The sequence below is a fragment of the Podarcis melisellensis genome (genome assembly GCF_964234715.1).
Source record: "Podarcis melisellensis genome assembly, chromosome: 2".
Classification (NCBI taxonomy): Eukaryota; Metazoa; Chordata; class Lepidosauria; order Squamata; family Lacertidae; genus Podarcis; species Podarcis melisellensis.
The window spans coordinates 2,962,710-2,976,314 of record NC_138529.1 but is presented as its reverse complement, the minus strand read 5'-3'; the positions used below and the strand labels follow the sequence as shown (position 1 = coordinate 2,976,314).

Below are 13,605 nucleotides of genomic sequence, written 5' to 3'. Positions count from 1 at the left end.
GCTCTTCTAACCTCTATTGTGTGGGGGAGAGAAAGAAAGACATGGATAGACATGTGTTTATATGGAACAGTGCTTCTTAAACTGTTGTCCACTGCAATAAAATATTAGGCTTTTCTAGCACTGGGCAGAGTGTTGCATTCTCTAGCTATATAACAGACACATGGGGGTAATCTTGAGAGGCTTCCAAACAAAATCTTCACTGCTTCATTTGCCTTTTCTAAGTGTAACTCAGTGCATCAATATGCTCATGTGGCTGGGATGAAGTGTTCTTATAGCTTGTGAGTGCCTATAGCTTTCCACTGCAGTGCCATGACTGAAAATGCATGTTTCAAAAGGCAAGCTGTAAAATATCAAGAGGTATCGTATGTGTTTCCTTGTGGCTTTTGTCTCTTCTTCTCCCCTACTGATGCTTCCTCACTATTGAAACGTAGATTGTAAGCTCCTTGGGGATGGGGGCCTATCTGTTTTAGCTTCTGAAACCCTCAGTTGTCATGTATATTGGAAGTTCATGATGGATATAATTTGCTGCTGCTGTTATTAACTATCATCATCACCACCATGCAGTTTCTTTATTTTGAAAATGTCTGTGCTGCCCTTCAGTAAAAACCCTCAGGGCAACATATAATGAAAACCAGTAGAAATACAGAGCATAACAGAAATGAAATAGCAGAAGCAGCAAGAGAAACAAAATAAAATTTAGCAGAATGGACAAAATCATAACCAAGACTAGCTTATACTACTTGCTGAAATGCATGTGATTCTGGGAAATGTTCAGTGTTGTGGTATATCAGACATTCTGTTAGTGCAAGCATTTCTGCTTGTCAGATAAAATGACCCCTCCCCTGCTCTGGGGGTTCTTCTGTGCCCCACTGAGCCAATTTCATGGGGCATTGGGGCTCATGGGGGAAGGAGAGTGGGGAAATCCCCTTTGCATAAGCAGAAGTCCTTGCACATGGCTTCCTGCCCATTCCATTCCATTTTTATTAATAACATGGTGGGAAAATACCTGTTCAGGTTCCTGATAATGGGACTTGCTGCTCCTTAGAACAGATGACAAGATGGACCTCCTGCTGCTGACTTGGACCTTGACTTTCCACTCATACATTTGTACTCACCAGGACAACGTTCATTTTCCTCAGTGGTGGTTGATTCTCTAATCTAAATGTCATCAGCTTTCCCCTTCATATTCTCCCAGAACAGTTTGTTATCATTGCTTTAAACTGGAGGGTTTTATCTGTTTAGACAGTAAGGATAAGTTAATGTTTTTTGTATTTGGCTTCTGAGGAAACTGGAATATTTTCTAGCTCTGGAATGAGGTGAATGATTCTGTGTTTGGTGAGACTCTGTGTTGTGTTTTGCACATCTCTCTGCATTGGGGTGCCTGTTTGTGCAGTTGTTCCAGGCAGCCACTGCAGACAAATTGACTTCTTGCTGGTTTTGAGTCAGCTTTCCACCTGCTTCTGGTTCCCATGGGCTGCACCACTTATTGTTCAGCACCATGGACAGGTCACCAGGGAGGTCACCTGTGCTCAGGGAAGGAGATTCAATAACATGCAGCAGCAGTAGGTGGTGCTTACAGGTTTGACATCATTGGCTCGGGGGTTGCCCTGGAATTTATCTTCTTTTACTGCTGGGAATGGAAAATCCAGATTTTGGCAGGTCGTGTAGATGAGCCAATGGGGACATACGCCCAGCTGTGAACATCTGGCAGGCAAGGGCTCTGGCTGGAGCTCCATGGCCCATGTATCCGGTGGAGGAAGACTTGGCTGGCCTGTTTCCTTTTCCATATTTTTTCCTCCAGTGGAGCTGTTGCTGCCTGAGCTGGTAACTTGTCAGTGTATCTAGCAGCCCCTGAAGCTGAGCCAGGGACACTCATTATCTGGGGCCAGGGATGGTCCCTAGGCCTCTTTCATTTAATCAGTGCTGAAAAGCTTCTGTGTGCTGAAAATTAGCCCCATTTTATGTCTGTTGCATGGCCCCCCCCCCAATGTTTATGTATTTGCTCCTTTCCTGTTGCTGGATCCTTCATCACACTAGGAATGCTTGGATAACGGAATCATCCTCATTGGCACTCCTTTACCCGAGGGGTCTGAAGTAGCTCAATTTCTGTGGTCACAGGAATCTATAGCTCCTGACTTCTACAGGGACCATCACCAGGCAATCCTGCTACTTTGCTAAGTAATGGAAGTAGCCAGACACACAGGGGAGCTTTCCCCTCTCTCCTTTCCTGTGGCTCCCTTTGAGGCTTATAAGCCACCAGGAGGGTCTGGAACCTTGTAGCATCTCTCCAGCCCTGCCCTTCCTTACCTGTCTGAACAGCTTTCTTGTGAGCAAACAGCTGATCTATCAGCTTCCTCCTCTTATTCACCAGTGTGGTGTAGTGGTTAAGAGCGGTGGATTCGTAATCTGGGGAACCGGGTTCGCGTCTCCGCTCCTCCACATGCAGCTGCTGGGTGACCTTGGGCCAGTCACACTTCTTTGAAGTCTCTCAGCCCCACTCACCTCACAGAGTGTTTGTTGTGGGGGAGGAAGGGAAAGGAGAATGTTAGCCGCTTTGAGACACCTGAAGGGGAGTGAAAGGCGGGATATCAAATCCAAACTCCTCCTCCTCCTCCTCTTCTTCTTCTTCTTCTTCTTCTTCTTCTTCTTTACACCTATATCCCAAGTGATTCTATAATCAGCACATTATAGGATCCAGCTATAAAGGTAAAGGGACCTCTGACCATTAGGTCCAGTCATGACTGACTCTGGGGTTGCGGCGCTCATCTCACCTTATTGGCCAAGGGAGCCGGTGTACAGCTTCTGGGTCATGTGGCCAGCATGATGAAACCACTTCTGGCGAACCAGAGCAGCGCACGGAAACACCGTTTACCTTCCCCGCCAGAGTGGTACCTATTTATCTACTTGCACTTTGATGTGCTTTCGAACTGCTAGGTTGGCAGGAGCAGGGACCGAGCAATGGGAGTTCACCCCGTCACGGGGATTCGAACCACCGACCTTTTGATCGGCAAGTCCTAGGCTCTGTGGTTTAACCCACAGCGCCACCCTAACTACTAGTGATACCTGAATTGGACTCACATCTCTGTATACTCCACTCTGTAGCATCAATTGGATCTTGGGTACAAGAGGTGATGGAGGTGGAAATAGTGGTGCTGAAATTCCTAGGATAATGAGCAGAAGAGAGTTAGGGCTACATGCAGCTTAGCCGAGGAAAACCCATTTCCACTGGTCTGCCAGCCACTTTGTATTGTCCATGCAGAAGCCAGCTACTCTGAATGGGAGAAAGTTTAGAAGATACTGTTCCACTGGCCTGCTGGCCTTTTGTATTGCATGCATATTTATTTTATTAGCCACCTTAAGATCTTCTGTTGGAAAAAAGAGATAGGAGTTAATGAATAAATGAAGTCTGATGGTTGTTCAAAGAGCCGACCTAAGAGACAAACAAGGTGTTATAGCTATCTTGTTCAGGCAGAGTTGTGGGGAGGGGTGGCTTTCCCCCACCTAAAACTGATCTTTCTTCAGCATAGTGATGGTATTTTCTCCTGTGGTCAGTACTGACTTATGTGCCTGCTTAGCACACACCCCTTCTTCACACTTAGTCTACTGGGAATCTAAATTTATCATCCGTCACTTCCATTCAAGCCTAGTTTGTGCTGAGCCACTTCGACCTGCAGGTGAGGGAGGAATCTTATTGATTATCTGACCTTCAATACTAGCAAAAATTCCTTGCAGAAGAGCAGGAACCCCAAACCATTGGTGAGAAGAGTAAGCAATAACTTTACTCTCCCTTGTTCCCTGCTTCTGTATGGAGGAGAAATATATGTCTCCTCCCGTATCTGCACTGTGAAGCAGCCCAGCCTAGATGACACAGGTTTATTATTTCCCTGAGAGCTAGGCCTCAGACTTGAAGCATGGTGGGGGTTTCTGCCTGCATTCCTCTCTTTGGTACCAGCACATTATGTTCCTTGGGATCAGATCCTGACTACATGAGGCGGGGCCTGGGATCATCTCAGTTTGGGGCAGAGCAGGTCAGGGCTGGAGCCTACAAGCAGCCAGAGACCACCCACAGTGCATTTTTTCCAAGCCACTTGCGGTTCATCGTTTCCTCCCCAGCTCCCAGGCTGCAACTTTGTGAATAAACCTCCTCCTTCCCACCCAAGCTTTCCTTCATTCCATCCTGACCCTAGCCCTGTCCCTTCTCCACATTTTTGATGCACACCAGGGCAAATGTCAGATGAAGAGGGAGATCCCTTATTTAGCCTTCCAACATCTTTTTTAAAAGGTAAAAACACAGCCATGAGGAGAGGGAATTTAATCCTGCCCCCTTGCCATTTTCCTGATTGAAATTCACCTTCCTGAACTGCTGTTAGCCCCAGGAGGGGAAGGCAATGGGCACAGTAGAGGTACTTGTGTTCCTGCTGGGCCTAGAAGTGAGCTTGGGGGACAATTTTGATCAGGGAAATGGCACTGGAGGAAGGCTTAAACCATCTTTCCTCAGCGTGATGGCCCAGATCCGGTTTTTGCATTCTCCTATGCCTTCCTTTTTAGCTTAAAAAAGATGTCTGGAGATCCAGTCATGGACCTCCCATGTCACATGTACTTCTGCATTCAAATCCAATTCAGAGCTTTTTGCTGCCTGATGTTATCCAAAAACATTGTGGGGGAATGATAAAGACATAGAATAAGTGGTGCTGGGTCCACTTAGCCCTATGGTTTTCAAATTCCCTACCCACTGGGAAACATTTCCTTGATTTGCCAGCCAAGGACTCTTTGCACATGTCATTGCAGGAGATTTGGTTGGAGGCAGCTGAAGACTAAGTGGCCAGTGGCTCCATGCAGGCATACTCTGTGCTTCCCTGTGACTGAATTTCAGGAGAAGGTTGGACCTCTTTTAAAGATCATCTTGCCATGGGACCCTGATAAGCTTCCCTGGAACTCCATTTGGAAAGTGCAGATGCCATTCAAAGTTATGCTACCTGTAAGCAACAGCGACATCTGTTAGCTAGAAACTAATAGCATGAAACTCAGCATCTGGTAGTCAGAGGAGTAGCATAGACATGGAGGCTTAGGTTTGGGCTATTTATTTGGCCTATAGCAGTGAGATCTGCAACAAAATGTTTTATTGAACTTATTTCAGATTTTAAAAATATATTTTATTACAGGTTTTGTTTATTTAAAAATTTGAGCCTTTTTTAGATCAATATTTCAGATTCTCTCAGCAGAGGCAGTCAATGACATTTGCAGCCAACTCTGAATGGAGCCTGGCTGGTATCTGTGGTTTTGATTTCCCACCAATCATCCTAGAATATTCCTGATCTAAATGGCAGGTTGCTCTGAACCACAATGTCATTTCTCTTGTGGCCTCAGACACATAGTCGGGTTGGGTGATATTTGTCTCGCACGCTTGTGTGAGCCCTTTTCACCGTCTCTGGGTGTGTACTTGCATGAGAAACTGTGTCATGTGAGTCAGGAGCTCATAGATCTTAACCATGGCAACTTCTTCAATCTGAGAACTTTGGAAAAATGTGCTTTCCAGATTGCAGATGTTATTGCAGCCAAGATCCATGAACTCTTGGCTTATATTGCATGCTTGCTCACATGAGCACGCACTCCTGAGCTGCTGAACTAGTCCTCAGTTTTTTCTCCCCTTTGGCTTCTGATGTGAGATTTTGTACAACTCTTGTTTATTAGATGGAAACAAAAAATCTTGTTCACATCTCTTTGTGTTTGGAACACTGGCACACAGAATGTATCCATCTCAGCTTACTTTAACATGAACAAAGGCAAACCGCATTAGGGATTAATTCAGAAGGCATGTGTGAAACTTTATGGGCAGAATTCCATTTTCTATCCCCCTTTGCTGGCTCTAAGAAACGGATTTCCGTGGGAAATCTATCTGCCTGTTCAAATTTTAGTTAGCCGTGTAAGCACACTGTCATTCTTTCAATAATGTCAATTGCTTGTTTCTGTTGAACCACCCTCATTGTTTTTGTGCACGCGTGCATCACACACAGTTGCACTGAATCATGGGTTTTGTAGTCTCAAGGCTGAGGTGGGGCAGCCTCTCATTAATGGGCAGTTCCTATACCTGCCATTCTATGTGATGAGGCTGCAGCCAGAACACTTTCTGCTCCAGGAGTGGAAAATATGGGTGGGATTCAACTCACGAGCTCTGCCAGCCGAAGCCTATGCAAAGAGTTCTGTTAGTGCACCAAGACTTCTTCCTCTCCTTGCCCTGCACCCTCCCAAATTGGCTCTGCAGAGGTTCAGAGTAACCCCTGGAATAGCACACATGGGAGAACAGGGCAGATTGTTCCATCAGGCAAGCAGAAATTCTTGCACTGATGGAGCAATAGGTTTAGCGTGATGAATTCCTCTCTGAGACCCCCAAATAAAAAACTGCTAGGTAGGCTGTTCCCCCTCTTTAAAATAAGCAGGTAGGCTGGGCCTGCCTCAGATTCCATCCCTGTTTTGCCCCTGTTCCTCTGTTGGACTACCTTCCCCCACTGCCGACTGTGGGACAAACTTAAAAGTCCTGCTGGTCACAAGAGATGGGGGAAAGAATGAGCTTCATTCATGGAAGGAGTCAGGAGATGTAACAGCTGCAGCTGCCGGTTAATGCATGGTGGTTGTTAAAGGATGGAGGAGAAGAGCAGCAAATCAATTATTCTGGAGTAGATGCCTGTACAAAGTTATTGGTTTTGTGCAGAAATCCATTCCCTATTTTTTTCCACCTCAAAGGAGACTGTGGGAGGGCACTGCAGAGTTCTTTCCTGTTCTGCATGCTAGCTGTGAAGCTGTTCCTTCTATTGTAGGCAGCAGATCCCTAGGAAAGGAGTGTGCTTGCAGGAGCAGGGCAAGGTCTTCATCTTCCCCCAGTTTCCCCCTTGTCCTCCTCCCAGCATAACTACAGAACTACAGATGCATTAAGCTGCTGTTGAAGTACTTGTGCTGGCTGGATGTGGTCTTAGTTCCACTCTGGCCAATCAGTTCCCACTGGGCTCAGCCTAAGCCTGCATTCAAAACAGGCAGTAGCCTGTGTTGTGTAATGGGCTCAGTTGTACAACTTCAGACTGGTGGTGAGGAAATCGCATTTTCGAATGTTTCCTATGTTGTTTTGTGTGGCTTTAAAAAAAGAACATCCCTGCAAGTAGAAAATTTGCTCAGCAGCAGTCTAGGCCACCTTTCTCTGTGTAAGGAGTTTAAAAAGAAAGAGGGAAGGGCCCTGAAATAGTAGATGGCCCTCGGGGTCCCTTCCAACTCTACAAGTCTAACTCATGTGAAATCTGTTTCATATGTGACAGAACTGTACCTCCAGGCCACATTCTGTGGTGTGTGTCAGTTTGTTTTATAGAATTTCACTCTATAGGTGGGATTCTATTTTGATTTTGCACATCTAACTGTGACGTAGGCATGCTGTGTGATTCCCAAACTCCTACATTCTCCTGTCTTGGGGCTCCCTGAAACCAGCCTTTGTTGGCAGTGTGTTGCTGGTGACATTTAGAGAGGGACAAGAGATTGTTTGCAGATGCTCAGCTCCCAAGGTCACATTTTCCACCACTGAATTTCTGTGTGCAAATGGGATGGCAGGAAAACAAGCCTCCCCGCACGTCCCCGTCATGCCCAGTTGCCATCCCAGCATGTGGCTGCTAATGTAGGAAGGTAATGTGGAAATCCTATTGAATGCTTTGCTTGGACAGGGAATGGTGAAGTGGGTGGGCAGAGCGCAGCAGAGCGGAGACAATAAGTCCACTGGGAGCATTGTCAGCTGGAAGCAGGATCTTAGAACTAGGTCAAAGGAGCATGGGAGATGGGACAGAGTTGTGGCTTCTCTAGGGTCAGAGGTTCCATGTTCCCATCCCAATGCAGGAGGCAAAAAGAATTTGGTGGAAAAGGACTGAATGGACAGACTAGAACTCCCCACACAATTCCCAGCAAAGGTTAGAAAATTTGTTCAGGGAGAGAGGGAGAGAAACCATTTTTAACCTCCAAGGAAATCTTTCTGCAGCCTCCTCACCCATCCCAACCATTGTGGAAGGTATTCTCAGAAGTGGGGGTGGTGCATGTGAAACCTCCAGTTCTCTTGCTACAAGGACTCTTAAAAAAAGGCAAACATTAAAAATGCTTGAATCAAGTGAAACAGACCTTCTTGTCAGTATGCGAAGCACACAATGGCCCCAGACTTAATTCTGAAGGGAGGGGGAGAAATGGTAGAACCTTCCCGCCTTGAGAAACTGCCACAGACAGCTTTTTATAACCACAGTGAGCGATTGAGGGGAGGTGTTTAATTTCCATAACCAATTTATTAGCTTTTAAGGAGCCACAAGGCTCTTGGTGGTGCTCAGTTCCAGAGCCATGGGAGGTGCCCGAGCTCAAGTCTGCCAGCTAGGATATGGTTCTCTGCCAGACCAGCCCTTGTGCCCTTTCCTGATGGATGGAGGCTGTGCATAGATTGTCAGTGCACTCCGCATTATACGCAAATGCATTCCTTCCTTTAATGTAGCTTGGCTTTTTCCTGGCTGAGCCCTGGCTTCTTTGCACAGGAGGGGAAGAGAATGGACATGACTCCTCCTTTGCCTCCCCCTCTTAGTCTTTTAAAAATGGCTCTGTAACCCTGGTAGAGAGCCTTGCTCTCTCTCGCCCCTGGACCAATGTACACACATAGGCTAGCCTAGGAGTATGCATGTGTGAAACACAGGCAGAATTTGCTTCTGTAATAAATGCCCAGGCCTCCTCACGGGGCACCTTCCTGCTTTCACAGACTTAGACTGACCTGATGCACTTGTGCTCTGCTTTCCTTTGGTTATGTGGGCAATTTAACACTCATCCTTCTGTATACAGGCCCCCAGAGGAAGGAGGGTAGTGGTTAAGAGCATGAACTGTGAGCTCTCAAATCCTTCACTTCCATACCCTCCAACATTTCTCTGATAAAAATAGGGACGTCCCATTCCATGATTATAATTTTACTATTTATACCCCACACATCTTACTGGGTTGCCCCAGCTGCTCTGGGCGGCTTCCAACACATATAAAAACATACTAAAACATCAAACATTAAAAACCTTCCCATATACAGGGCTGCCTTCAGACGGCTCGGGGGTCGGATAACTCCATACCCTCCAACATTTCTCCAAGGAAAATAGGGACATCCTAAGGAAAAGTGGGACATTCCACGATCAAATCAGAAGCTGTGATGGCTTCTCTAAATCAGGGATGTCCCTGGAAAATAAGGACACTTGGAGGGTCGGCACTTCCAATTCATATCAGCTATATACTCACGGTGTGGCCTTAGAAGCTGCTTCATGCCATGCCAGGTTTATCTGTCTAGCTCTGTACTGTCTGCATGGACCGGCAGTGGCTGGACATTCACCTCTCCCTCTCCCTGACATTGTATTTGAATGATTTCCTTCTCTATGTTTTTAGCTGTTCTCATTTTATCTGTAAGATGCTGTCAGGGAAAAAGGCATACAACAACAACATAATTGCAACACTAGCCTGCCTTACTGGGATGTTGAAATATATAAAGTCAAATATGGACACAGCTCTGAGGGATGGAATTCTAATGCAAGAAAAAGATAGGCCCCACAAATGATCTGTGGCACCCAACACATTACTTTGAATTGTGCCATCCTTTAGTATATAACATATATAAAAATACAATAAATCATTAAACATTTAAAAAACTTCCCTATACAGGATTGCCTTCAGATGGCTCAGAGGTTGGGTAACTCCATACCCGCCAACATTTCTCCAAGGAAAATAGGGACATCCTAAAGAAAAGCGGGATATTCTGGGATCAAATCAGAAACTGGGACAGCTTCTCTAAATCAGGAGAAATAGGGAAATAGGGATGCTTGGAGGGTCTGCCTTTAATCTAACACAGGTCAAAAGATTAAATACTGTGGCAATAACTCGGTGGGGTTGATGTTAAAGCTGGTGCCTTAATTAACTTAACATACTTCTTGGTACATGATTTGTTACTTCCTTAACTCTTTGCTTAAACCACAGGTTTTTAAAAGCTAAAAAACTTAAAATAAAATAAAAACCTTGTATGAGCAGCCCACTAATAACTGAGGAAATAACCTTATGAAGAACTTTGTCAGAATGAGGGAGGTTGACTCAAATCCCCCTGCTCCGGGAGTTTGCTGGAACCCCTTTGTGTGGAAGAAACTGCCATTATTTTTCGCTTCTCAGTACATTTAAAAAATATATACAAAGGTTGAAAGGCAGGAAGCATGCCCACCTGTTGGAAGAGAGGCCATCCGAATAGTGGCTCTGGTTGCTCTAGGAACCAGAGAACACCAAGGAAGAGGTCGCCTAACACAGGATAAAGGGAGAAGGTTAGTTGGAAGTGACAGGGGGATTCCATTAATGCCTTTGGGTGCTTCCAGATGACATATCTATAGAGCATTCATCCTTCTTTGTTTGCAGGGAGGCTAGGTGACGTTACATCAAAACAAACATTATGCCATGCTTTCCAATGCAATTTCCCATCGCTTTCCTCATCACAGAAGTCCCATCTTTTTGGTAAATGGGTTTGTTGAGCTCAGTATCAACTTGAATTGTACAATCTAAATTTGCCAGTATGCAACTGAATCCTAGCCAAAACCATCAAAGGTCTGGATGCACCATCTCTCTCTCTCTATCTCTCTCTCTGAGCATCTACAGATCTTAGTCTTCAGCAAGCCTATATTGCTTTAAAATACCTGCAACTGATACAATTTTAATAATAATGAAAACTGGGTTTCTGGGATTCTTCCATTTTAGGAAAGATGCAGAATGTCTCTTGCATTCTAGAAGATGTCTGTCACAGTCAGTGGTTTGCCAGTGAAGTGAGCCAAAATTTCCAAGAAGACAAGTTTCTGAGACCTTTCATGAGATCTTTCTTTTCTTAGGCCCACCCCGTCCCTGGAAAAAGAGGACCACTTTGTAGAATCTTACCCAAATACTGTATTTGGGTAATACAGTGATACAATTTGGGTAATACAATTAAGATTGTATAAGACAATCTTTCCCCCAAAATTTTTTTAAGTTTGAAATTGGGGGTCATCTTATACACATAATGTTGTAATTAAATATATAAATAAATAAATAAATAAATAAATAAATAAATAAATGCCACCATCCATATTCTTTCCCCCCAGCCTCCCCTCACTATTGGCCTCACAACAAACCCTGCAGCCCCCGCTCCGGACATTGTCCCATCCACCTGGTTCCCTCAGCCGCCCCCTGGCTACCCAGACCCCCCATTCCCCAAGTGCACTCACTGAGGCAGCTCTGGCAGTCGCAGCTCCTTGACCAGCGTCTGCATCTGCTGGTGCTCATGGAGTAAATACGGTACATACCGTAAATACTGACTCAAAAGTGCAAGACACAGGTGGGAGAGCTGGAGCTGCAGCTACAGTGGAGTTGCACTGAGTTGACAGGAGCAGCCGCCATTACACAGCTTGCCTCACTGTTTGATGTTTAGATATACTGTACTAAATATACCGGTGTTTGGAATATTTAATAAAATATAAAAATTGTTCAGTTTGGTGTTTAAAATATTTATGTCTTAATTTGGGGCTCAAAAAATAGGGGTCATCTTATACATGGTGGTGTCTTCAACACGGAAAAATATACTGGCTGCCAGCCCCAGAGTGATACTAGGTCTGGGACATTGTGGTGAATGCAAAATGCTGCCCACGCAGTCGATGTTGCCATTTGCAGAAGCTGCTACTGCCCTGCTGTTGAGTATAACAGATAATGGACATGCAAGTCTTAAATGTGCCAGCTAATAGGCCACCAACACTACCGTTGCTGGGCTAACATGGTCTGCCATATACAAATTTTCTAAGGCTTGGGTCTACATTTCTTAGTTTCCTTTCATCCCACACCCACAGTGGGGCAAGCCTATGGATCAGGCTGGTTTTTATTGGCCAGGAGGGCACTCTGGTCAGCAGGATGTTGTGTTATCCCTTTAACCACTGCCAATGCTGAGGATGCCTACATGTTGGAAAGGTAGCCAGTGATGGCAAGAATGGCTTGACAGAACCTGTATCCTAAGGCCATGGTGAGATTGGCTTCTACAGGCATTCACTGGATCAGGCCAGAGCCCAGGCTGCCATGAGTCATGCATATGCTGTCGCTGGTCTGGAAAGCTCCAGGGGAAAAGTTATATGGTCTGTTTGACTGATGAATTCTAACTTCTACTAGTTTGTGATAAAGCAGAAGGCACAGGAATAAATGTAAATGTGCTGCTTAAGATTCAACCAATGCCAGTCCTGTTTTCTTTCTGGATTTTCAAACATCTTCCAGCCTCACTATGGAATCCATTCTCAAGAATGGTGGTTGTGAAGTAGTTTCCCTTGCCTTTTTCATTTTGTAGATGCAGAATGACAAAAAGGTGCAGAATTCCCCCACTTCCCTTCCCATTCAGTGTGTATTAACGTGCACAGTGAGGTTTCTATCATGATTATTGATGGTGAGCATAGAACAGAAGTGGTAATGATTGTTCCAGATTAAGTTATCCATATTAAAAGTATGACATTCTGTTTAGACTCCTCAGTTTATTGGAATTTGAAGGCATGTTGCCACATGGCATATTTTAGGGATAAGATGCATTTCCCCCCATTCATCCAGCCCCCGCAAGTCACATGTGCCATGAGCTGAGTGCATGCAAGCCATCAGCCCATCTGCACAGCAGACGGAGATGATGGAAGAGCTGGCATGGCAATGTGATGGTGGTGCTCTGAGCCATACCCTTCTGCTAGACTTGGCATGGCTTTGTTGTTGTTGGGGAATGATGGTCTCTAATGTGCAATATGGCCGTTATTGAATAAGGCCATCTTAAGAACATAAGAAGAGCCCTCCTGGATCAGGCCAAAGGCCAATCTAGTTCACCATCCATTTCTTCTCAATCACCCACCAGATGTTTATGCGAAGTTGGGATGCAGGACTTCTGTGCAACAGCACTCTCCTTGTTCATGATTCCCAGGTCCTTCAGAGGCATACTGCCTTTGACAATGGCGGTAGAACATACTCATTGGTGGTGATGAGTATATTAGTGGTGATGATGATATTAATTTATATCCCACCTCTTCCCCAGTCTGAAACTTAAGGAAGCTTACACAGATAAAATAGAGCAAGCTAAAAAGACAGAAAAGACCATCATAAAAATGTAATTAAACACTAATAGAATTAAAATACTATAAAAAGAGCCATTAAAATCACAGACAATAACAATAATAAAAAACACACATCACAGCACCAGCCCTTTCCTCAAAAATAGTCAGTTCCCAAAGGCCTGTTGGCACAGAAAGCTCTTTACCCACTGGCAGAAGGACAGCAAAGAGGGAACCAGCGTAATCTCTCTAGTAGCGAAGTTACAAAATCGAGAAGATCCTCTCCTGCCACTGATCTTCCCTGATTTTGTCTAATTCTTTTTTAAAGCCATTCACCTTGGTGGCCATCATGACTTTGGATGGAACTTCAAGAGATACCTAAGATGCTGGTGCTGCTTTGGGACAAATATTGTCTGCCTGTGTGTTTGCTTCTGTATCTCTAAATGCCTATGTGTAAATAAATGCAAATTATTAGGAAGGCAATATGTGTTTTTATAAAGTT

General features: G+C 44.9%; 1 protein-coding gene and 1 long non-coding RNA gene across 3 annotated transcripts in view; one reads left to right on the top strand and one right to left on the bottom strand.

Moving 5' to 3' along the window:
- The window catches only part of COL5A3 (collagen type V alpha 3 chain), a 119,089-nt gene that overhangs the window by 10,782 nt on the left and 94,702 nt on the right, over positions 1–13,605 (top strand). The gene's annotated exons all lie outside the window — the stretch shown is intronic.
- LOC309365549 lies at positions 977–3,148 on the bottom strand. The gene is made up of 2 exons (XR_014166232.1): positions 3,064–3,148; positions 977–1,234 (listed from the first exon to the last, which is right to left on the bottom strand). It is a non-coding gene; the product is annotated as an uncharacterized lncRNA (long non-coding RNA).